Below are 10,441 nucleotides of genomic sequence, written 5' to 3'. Positions count from 1 at the left end.
TCCAGTATTAGAAACGTAAAAAATCTAAACGTTGAGGTGTCAGGCAAACCATTTTCATTACTTATTTTTTTCTGTTGTAGCAATTGCTAAAATCTGTAGTTTGGTCTCATAGCATGGTGTGCTATTAATACCGGGAAGCCCATTCCTGTACTAGAAGTGATTTTTTTGAGTGTCCTTCTCCGCAGACCTCTTCCAGGATGTCATTTCTCTTCTGCTTAAACACTTTCTAATGTTCATCACAAATGTATCCGTCACCAATTTATGCCCATGTGCATTGTGCCTTCTTGTGCCAGCATCATCATTTTAGCTTAAATAGTACTTCTTTCATCCTTGTCTGCGAAAGAAAGTGTAAAGCTTTTTATTTTAAAAACTAAGACTCCAAGTTCTTCCAGCTTTTTAACTGTCTTTGCAGGAAAAATAGTAGGATAATAACTCACTGATAGAGAAGGTGTCTCACAGGAGCTGACATGCTTTTTAGTGGAATACATCTACTATCAGGAGAAAGGGTCCCAAAATAGATGTGGCTCCTACTAACATTGTTCTGCTAGTAGTTCTTCTTACTATATATGATCAGTTCGCTTTCACTTGTTTAAAAGTACTTTGCTATCTTTTACAAATGCTATATGAAAATTTGATTTTTTTCAAGTTGGAGGACCAAATATTTAAAGAAATACATTTGTTGTAAAGATTGTCCCTGAACAGTATTTCCCCAAGTTGTTTACTAAAAAAAAAATAAATAAGGAAAGCGTGATTAGCTTGAGCAAAGTCTTCATTTAGCTTGTAGTGGAACACTATCTGTTTGTGCACTTGCAATAAAACTGATTTAGAGAACTACAGAAAGCAGTGACAGTAGCATTTTATTATTATTTTTTATCCAATAATTTAGGATGTAGCAGTCATAGGCAGGAATCTAAGCACTGAATTTTAAATAGTCCATCCAAGTAAATAGATTCAGAGTTATGCTGTCAAACAGCACAGGAATCATAGTAGCAAACTAGGGACTAGCTCTGTTTTGATAATGTTCAAGTCTACACGGGACCAGCAACTTATGTTTAACTGAGGGATGCTGAAGGAAGTCAGACAATATGGTAAAAAGACAATGAAAACATTTTGACTATGGGGTCCCACTCGTGAATACAAGCCAAAGATGAAAAAAGTAAATTTTAGATTCTTTATTCATTTGGATGAACAAAAATGTGGCTATATTTTTTTCTGCTAAGAAACTAATTAAAAACACCTATGAAGAAACAAGTCAATGAGACTTAAGCCTTGGCTTTTAGACGAACAATTTCCAAACTTGCACCGTGACCATGTTGTGATTTCAGTCCTTCCTTCCTTCAGGCTCCCAAATGCAAACACCAGCGTGAGTGCTCGCTTTCCTCTTGGCCTGGTGGCTCCGCTCACAGCCGTTACAGCCTCACACAGACTAATGTCCTTAGCCTGGAGATTTTAGAGCGTGCATGCCTGGAAATGTCCATAGCTATGCTATTCCTGGCAGAATAGCCCAGAAGAACTACTGTGGTCTCCATCTATTTTTCTTTCCACAGAGATCTGCTGGGCGGGAGGCAGAGGGAGGTGTACAACTGGCTTTACTTCTGAGCTGGAGGACGCGGTTGGGACCCAAATCAGAGCTGAAAGGTACCCACAGAGCAGGATTACTGAGACTCATTCTACCTAACCTTGAATTTTTAATTAGGACATTAAGAAAGAAGCATAGGCTCCGTAGATACTTATACCTAATGGGCAGCTCCATGGGGTTATTCAGCTGGTCTTTCGCCATTGACTATAATGAGACCCTTGGGTGATGATGCATCTAATTTGATGACCTAGTTACAAACCAAAAACTATTCAATGTAAATGCGCACTGATTTCTAGTCCAATCTTGTTCTTTAAATAGTTCATAATCTGGAAAAAAAAAATTGTTACTTCTCAATACTTCACTCTCCCCATTTACAAAGGATCTTTTGTAGAATATCTTGACAGCTGTGTAAAATAATTGCTGTGTAAGTTCTCCTAAGTCATGTATTTTTTTCGGGGGAAGGGAGGGAAAACACAAGAATCTAAATTTGGCGTGTTGGTATCTGGATCTTAATTTGCATTTTTTTGCATTAATTTTACCGATACCATTGCAAATGCAGAAATTAAAATAAAGGGATACCTGGCTGGGAGAGTCTTTTCTACTGTGTTTTGTATCAATGAGGCAAAATAAAGTAGGTTTACTACGTATAGACTAAATATTCTTACATCCATGAACAGATTTGCCATTAAATTCCAGTTACTGTGGAATATCATGTTAAATATGATAAAGCAGGGACTACAGTACAGTACTTAGGAGACAGTAGCCATACAATGCTGCAAAAGAGACCCCATTATAGTGACAGTACCATGTATCCGATTTTCAGAAATTCTGACATGTAAGAATTAGACCCATTGACCTGTAAGAGTTAGACCGATTTCTGAATGTTCTTGAAAATCTCATTTACAGTGTTATAACTGCATTAATGAGAATGGAGCTTAAAATTGTGGTTAGCTTAGCTTTAGTAAAATGCAAATTGCCTGAGTTCAAGGGAAACAAGTAAAGGTTAAAGCAATTAACAGCTGGGTTTAGAAGCGAGAAAAAAAGTAATGAGCAGGGGAAACTACATCAGCGAGGGAACAGCGAGCAGTCAGACATAGCTTTGTCAGGATGTGAAATGCATCCGAAATGCATCTTGGTCTGAAGTGCATCATGGAGCACATGTGGAGACACATGTAGAGTTTCTTGACTATATTCCAGGTTATCAATAAGACGAAGCAATACAATGGAAATAGAAAATTGCAGTTATGCTTGCAGTTATTTTGTGGTTTTTTTTTTAAGCTAATCTCTCTTACAGTTGTGATTTTTGTATGTGCTATTACCTTAATGATTGAAGGATATAGCCACATGATGGTAAACATAATAAAAAAAATACACCACTAACTTTAAATTGTGTTGATTTGTTTTTTGGGGGGGGGTGGGGTGTTCTGTTTCACTTAACGTATACTTATTGCAAAGTTCCTGATGTAAGCTTGCTCTTAGGAATGCAGAGTTTAGATCTGCTCACAGCAGTGGGGGTATGAATGAGACTGGTATGGTATTATTGCAGGGATTGCTTAAATATAAATAAATTGTCTAAAACCGATAAATCGCTGAAACTGATACATAATCTGGGTTATCTTTAAATCAACCTTTAGGAGAATAAATCAGCTAACACTGAGCCCAGCACTGTCACAGTTAGGTCACTGACTGAGCTTCAGCAAATCTGAGGATGCAGGCACTGCTTTAAAGAGGTACCCTAATATTTGCTGTCTCCTGATTTTGTAAATACAATGCTTTTAATTTAGCCAGGTTTGTGCTTTGAGACTACATTCCTATCAATTCAATGCCACTGTTTAAGTCTACAGTTTACAGATTGTGAACACATTTATCCACGTAGCTGAGGCAGTATTTCTGCAAATTGGACTTTATTGACTCAACAGAGCATTAAATGAAGGCACGAGGGCCTTGTTTTGAAACTTGTGTTCTTTGCGTGGATTATAGCAGATTTTCCAGCATTTGTCTGAAATTTTCTTTAAATTGCTTTTATTTGGCAAATATTTTTATTACTTTTGTCACTGATTCTGGTGTATTTTGCACTGATATCTTAATTTCTCTGCTGACAAACTAAGAAAAGGTATGAGAGAAGTACCTGCTTATATCATTTACTCTCTCCTTCCTGTTTTACAACTATTTCTAAACTGTACTGCACAAGAAACTACTAAGAACACCTAATATGCTCCTTTGATTATGTTTCATGCTACCTATTTCTGCATTTCCCGATTTCTCTAAATGCTGCTATGTTTTTTTTTGTTGTTGTTGTTGCTTTTAATCTCTCCTTTCTAATTATACTCAAGCTCTTCCTAATGGATTCCTGTCACTAATCAGAGAAGCAAAAGACCACTTATTCCTTTTGGCAGAGCCTCCTAGGCTAATGCAATTACCTGCCATAGTCAACCATTTTATCATTCCCTTTAACCTTTTAAAATTAGTGCTCTTGCCACTTTATTTGTTTAGATTTTTAAGAGGCTCTCTGGTGCACTGTATGCTTACAGATATTTTAGAATTCTAAATAAGATTTAGCATATTAAAAATACTAAAAGCTATGTAGCAAAAATCATCATCTATGCAAATAACCTGCGATTTCTTGTAAAATCACTCTTTTCTGTCCCATCTGTTTCATGTTTTCCTTTCCCATCCCCTGTACTTCCACCACAGCCCGACAAAATTCACACATGGTAAAACAGAAATGTTTTCAAATAAGCCAAGTTTTCTACATATTTTGAAAGTCTCTGGTAAAACAGCAGCCACGTAGCACATGCTGAAAGTTCCCACTTGGGAAAATAGAATTAAAAGTTTAAGCCTCCCATTGGACATAGAATTTAAAGTTTAGAACTTTCCTAGAAGAAAGAACCTGAAATGAGACTACAGAGTAGTAGTATAATGTGCTGCCACTGTATAGCATGGCATCTTCAGCAAAGAAAATCAAATGTCATATACCAGAACCTTTAGACACTCCATTTCGCAGGCTCCCTTCAGGACCAAACTCCAGTCAGGGTGCAAGTGAGTGTGTAAATCTGCAGAGATTCAACTCTCTGGAACCTAGAGTTTCCTTTGGGCCCTTGGTGTGCCCAGGGGCTCAAAGCTCAGTTAAAATGATCGACAGCTCAGGATGTGGGCAGATGTATCTGGGCAACGTGCCTGCAGCTTAGAGAATTAACTTCTTCTGCCTCTGCTTAAGCTTCTGTCCAGCCTGCCTGGGCGCCCATCTGAATAATTCCTCCTTATAACCATTAAAATGTACCTATTTGTGAAGTTGCAACTGAAATTCACAATACAATGACTTAATATTATTCTTGTGAGACTTAAGCTATCGTAACTTTTTTCTTCGATAGTGAATTGAATCTACTGCCCAATAAATTTATGAGACCTGTCCTGGATATATCAGGATATTTTTACTGTACGTACACTAGGAATGGAAACATAAGAAGAAAATTCTTTGACAATATAGAAGATGGTTAATGAGTTAGCCAAAAAAAAAATCCTATTTCTGTGCAACACAGAAAAATATGAAATGATTGAAATCTCAATGTTTTGTGTACCATTAAAGTTTGAGTGACAGCAGATAATTTCTCAGGCCTATTTGTTGTCTGGTTTGAGTGGTCTCTTTCCTTCTCCTCCTTTTCGATCTCCTTCACTTCAGGCCTTGTAGCTGCAGCAGTTGAAGCTATTATATGAACATATTGAATAATCTTTTAGATGAGGTGATGCTGGAAATTCAATTTTGTCTGAGATTCATGGAAACAAGTGTCATCCATCAGGTCTCAGGAGGTTTTCTCCAGCTCCTCTAGCAGGCTTATTGGGGTGTCAGGTGACTGTGAGGCCACAAATAATTTCTGATTTTGTTGTTCATACTGATTTATTTACTCTTTTTTTTTTAAACTTGGAATAGACTTTCTCATTAGTGCTGTCAAAGGACGTTACAGTATTATGCACAGCTAAAATATACATATATACAACCCTCTGATATTTGCAGTTTAAAATCATGTAATCCTGATAATTTATGTAACATTACACCATGTTACAGTAAGCGAGCACCTCTCCTACAATGTTTATTTTTCATTAGATAATCCACATACTTTTGGGTTTCAAACTGGGTCTGCAAGAGTGATCTGGGGATAGTTCAGATAAACATGTTCAGGCTCATTGCTATATACATATATCACAAACCACATCCTTTTAAATTTTATTTGACTGATTTAGCTGATTGCCTATCTTGCCTCATTAGACATAACTTCTTGTAAACCTTCCACCATCCTAATAATTCTTCTGTTTATCTCTGTAGTCCCTTTAATGTTTTCTATTTTTTTCAATTATTTCTATTTAAAGGAATTAACCTTTTAGAAGCAGAGGAAGATAATGATGAACTTGGACTGTTTTCAGCTTTTGGAGTGTGTAATTTTTAGAGACTGGATCATTTTGTCCCCTGCAAAGCATAAAAAAATAGTTTCTAAAATAACTAAGAGTGAAAAGTACCATGACCCATATCCAACAGTGTGTTTATTCCTTAAAAAAATATTTTTCCCTACTTAATGGTAATACTTGTTTTGACAGAGGATCTTCAATCCAGAAAATGGGTGATTGGTTTTATAGGTCTTTATTAAGAATATAAATCTAGAAAAAGTAATTAAAATGTGACATGGTTCATCAAACATAATTTTGTTGGGCTCATTTTTGTGTATATGCTCAGCATCAGGAACATGCAATGTGCATAACGCTGTATAGAAGAAAATACAGATGGGGTTTCCAATGGATAGAACGTAATTTGCTGCACTACACAAGATAAATTGAGAAACTGAGGTATTAGAGGAGGCAAGTTATGTTTCATTTAAGATTATAGCAACTGGATTGGTCATCATGAAAAATTTGCTATTTTTACCCTGGATAAACAGATATATTGAGATATCAGTCTGTGAATTAAATGCTCTTCTCCACCTATTGTAAGAAACGCTGGGAGCACAGACTTAACAGTTACTGTGATTGAAATCATTACTGCATGCAATTAGTGGAAGAGCAATCATTGTGGGACATAGTGACTGCTGTGCAATGCACTTCTGTTGTATGAAACTAAAATTGCCCAAAGGCAAAGGTCTTCAGTGAGCTCTGTGCGGGTTAATGGCACTGAATGAAGGTAATGAAATCCTGGGGAAACTCTGCCTCCATGTTCAGGGCTGTTCCAAGGCAGCTCTGCGGTGCTGTAACTGCACCCATCGACAAAAGGCAATTTCCCCGCCAGCTATGACCTGACACAGCAAATTGGGTGGCATTCTCTGTGCTGTGGCTGCCGTGCTCGTTGTACGTTAAAAATTACTTTGGAGAAGAAAACTCGCTGGAGTTAACCTTGTTGTGTAGCTGCTGGTATTTAAAACAGGGTGAAAAGAAATTCTATTGAGAGTATAAACACTTTGACAGTATTAGAAGATAGCTGTACCAACTGATGTGCCTGATGGACTATGGCTCCGATCCTTAGTGGTGTTATTTATCATTAGCTCACTTCCCTGTTAAATTCTGAATTTCAAACCAAACCAAACTTCTGCAATAAGAAGCAGAAAAAAAATTTCTTTCCCAAACAAAGGAAATTCTTTGTAAAAATAATTTTGAAATAATTTTAACTCCTTTCCATAGAAGATCTTTACATTAAGTAACATTACATTCGACTCTGGAAAAACCATGTGCCTTGCCCGAGCCTGTCTGTTATAGCATCCATGGGCAATCTTGCCTCCAGCATTCCTTTCCTGCCATGCTAAGGAAAAGGTTGCATAATGTATTTTTTTCTGGCTAAATGACCCTCAGGTTTGCAAGCTCGGGCAAAAGCCTTCACATCCGTATTGACTTCTGCATTATACCGATTGTAAGCTGCATGACTCAGCCAGGAACCCAGAAGTTCTTGGTTTGACATTGGTGAGAGAAAGGCAAAATATTGCAACAGAAAGTCTCTGTTCCTAAAGGCTCTCCAGCCAGACCCTCAGCTTTTATAAGCTGGCACTGCTGGGAAGCTGGAATATGATTTAACATTACTTTGCTTTCTTTAGGTACAGCAGTCACTGAAGCCAGTATTTCAAGTTACAGCTCCTGAGGATTCAAGTCTTTATTACTTATTTTGTAGTATGACATGCATAGGAAACATAATACTACTGCTCTGGCTACAGCAAAGTGAAAAGCCCCATTATTTTTAAAATTATGAGCCGCTACGTAAAACCGTACAGAAATAACCAAATAGTATCTGCATTTTCTAGTAGTTCAAAATGGCTTGGTATCTAAACAAACTGGAAGATAGCTACTAGTGACAGTATTTCCTGAGGGAATATAATTACAGTTTCATGTTGCTAGTTCTGTTACCTTGTCTTTTGTTCTTGGATGGCAGGAGAGGGAAAGATAATTAAAACCAAGAAGGAACAGCTAAAACCACAGTGACATTAACTGAAATAGCACAATAGGCACCTACGTGTCTAGAAATACAAAACCATTTTCGCATGTCATTGTTTCCAGCTGTAAATGTGAATTGGTAGAGAATTAAACGGTGCCTTTTGGGGCTGTGTAAAGTGTTGCTAACAATTGCTGCATTATAGTAACGATTCTATCAAGGTGTGATACAACTGGAAGTTACAAGCCCTTATGTAGCTACTGAATCTTGAGCCACTATTCAGCACAACTCTTATACCTTCCCATACAGGCATCCTGCTCCCCTCCCTATTTACCTCCTATCATTTAAGACCAGTTAACGCATAGTAACTTCTCAGTGACTGGATGGCAGAGAGTTGTTCCATATGGCAAACAAAAGGCTGCCTGGTAGCAGCACGCGTGGAAATGGAGGGCTACGGAGAACTGAAAGGGTTAAATCCATCCCATTAGGAAATCTTAACACACCATAAATTGATAACCTGTTATCTGTTTTAAATATGACCATGTGTCTTCATGAAGTTGAAATGTATTCCGCAAGATAGGATCCGTAGGCGCTATCCTTTGTTCTCCTTCGCCTCTTTACATCTGGAAACTATGGGAGACTCTGTTATGTCCGGAGGTGCCAGCATTTACCTGAGGTTTCAAGGGTCTGGTGCAAGCAGATGCAAACAATCCACAGAAAAGCCCTGTGATAAGTTTGCCATTGTTGTCCTGAAGGTGGGGTCTTTTACCCAGTGTGCAAGCCAATAACACACGGAGCAGAGGTATTTCCAAGTGTATTCCATTAACGTGCAGAAATGGGGTGCTCGTCCCAAGGGAGCACACCTTAGTTTCAAAACTTTCCCTTTTTATGCACTGGTTATTACATATTCTAACAATTAATACTCATTGTAATATTCATTGTTATTCTCTTTATTGATTGGTCAAGATTTCTTCGCTTCCTATGTAAATTAGCGCACAGACTCTTTTCTCTTCCATCATTCTCTTTTGAGTAGGTGGTATCATTTGGGTAGGTGGTCAATGAGTTGGCGGTCGTGATCTCCCCCTGCCGGAATTACCTTTTACCTACTTCTCTAATCTGGGCAGTTCCAGGTGGTTTTCTCAGTTTGCTGACCAGGCCTACAATTCGTCACCCTCTTGACAGGAATATCCTGCTTAGTAACAAAGCTGCATTGTCTAATAGTTAGTTCCTTAATCTAATCTTAGATAAATCATGTCTAGTCACTATTTCTCTATAAATGATCAAACAGGGTTGGGACCGTATAGAGGACTTTTCGCAGCAGCTTCCCTTGGTTGCTTCTATTACGTTACATTTCATTCTTCTAGTTAATATCAATTTTACTACAACACCGTGATATCCGCAAAGACGTGGACTAGTACTTCCCTGCAAATAAGGTTTGAGCCTTGCAATTACATTCATGCCTAGAAACCTGTAACAGAAATTTGTTAATTGTTTACGTTAAACACTTACTTGAAACCTCATTGCCTATATGGTTCCTGATGTGTCAAGAGCACAAGCACATCTCCAAACCATACTTGCTTTCCTAGCAGCTTTATTAAATAATAAACAAATTGGCAGCATATTTTTCCTGTTATCGGGAAGAAATATAACCCGGACTCCCATAAATCTAGCTGAACTACTATGCATCGAGATCACCTAAGTTCAAGCTGTAGCACGAGTCTGGCTTGAACCTTTGTCAGCTTTGAAGTTCATCATGATGTTGTGAACAACGTACCCATTTTGGAGTGCCCACCATTCAGTGGCTGAGTTGTATAGTCACTTGGCTCTCCTGTTGTCCTACAGAAAAGCTGAAGTACTTCACGACATTGAGCATCTTTTTTTTTTGCTTTACTGAGAATGGAACAGACACAGAAGTCTTTGATGAAGTATTCACACGATCGGTTTATACTATATTCGTAATAAGATTCAGAGCTCCTGAGAAACTTTTATTGTGAAATCTGCCTTGCGTGTCTGAATGTCTCCCAAACATGACGTTTGTCATGAAACATATTAATTGCACAACTCTTGGTAGTTTTCCATGAAAATAACCAGATCTAGCAGTTGGACAGTACAATCAGCGTTCTGTGTCTACGTAGATACATGAAGTGTACAATCTACTCAATTCACACTACTCATGAAGTGTTGTTATTAGATAATGAATTGTGTGGGCAAGTGTGGATCCACATAGATGAAACTGAATTTCACACTTCTTTTTTCCTGATAGGGAAGGCCAGTCCCCTTGGCTGACTCTTCCCTCCTTTGGTTTACAGGCATTACTCCTCCTAATGAGGTTCTGGAAATGATTTCATTTGTATAAGCAGAGAAGCAAAACAGATCAATTAGTCAGACTGTAAGTTTGGTACTACAAAAATGAGAAGAAAAAGCAGTTCACCTCCTCCTGATTTTGTTTCAAATTTATTTTT

Source organism: Chroicocephalus ridibundus, chromosome 5, assembly GCF_963924245.1.
Source record: "Chroicocephalus ridibundus chromosome 5, bChrRid1.1, whole genome shotgun sequence".
NCBI lineage: Eukaryota > Metazoa > Chordata > Aves > Charadriiformes > Laridae > Chroicocephalus > Chroicocephalus ridibundus.
This window is presented reverse-complemented; position numbering follows the sequence as displayed.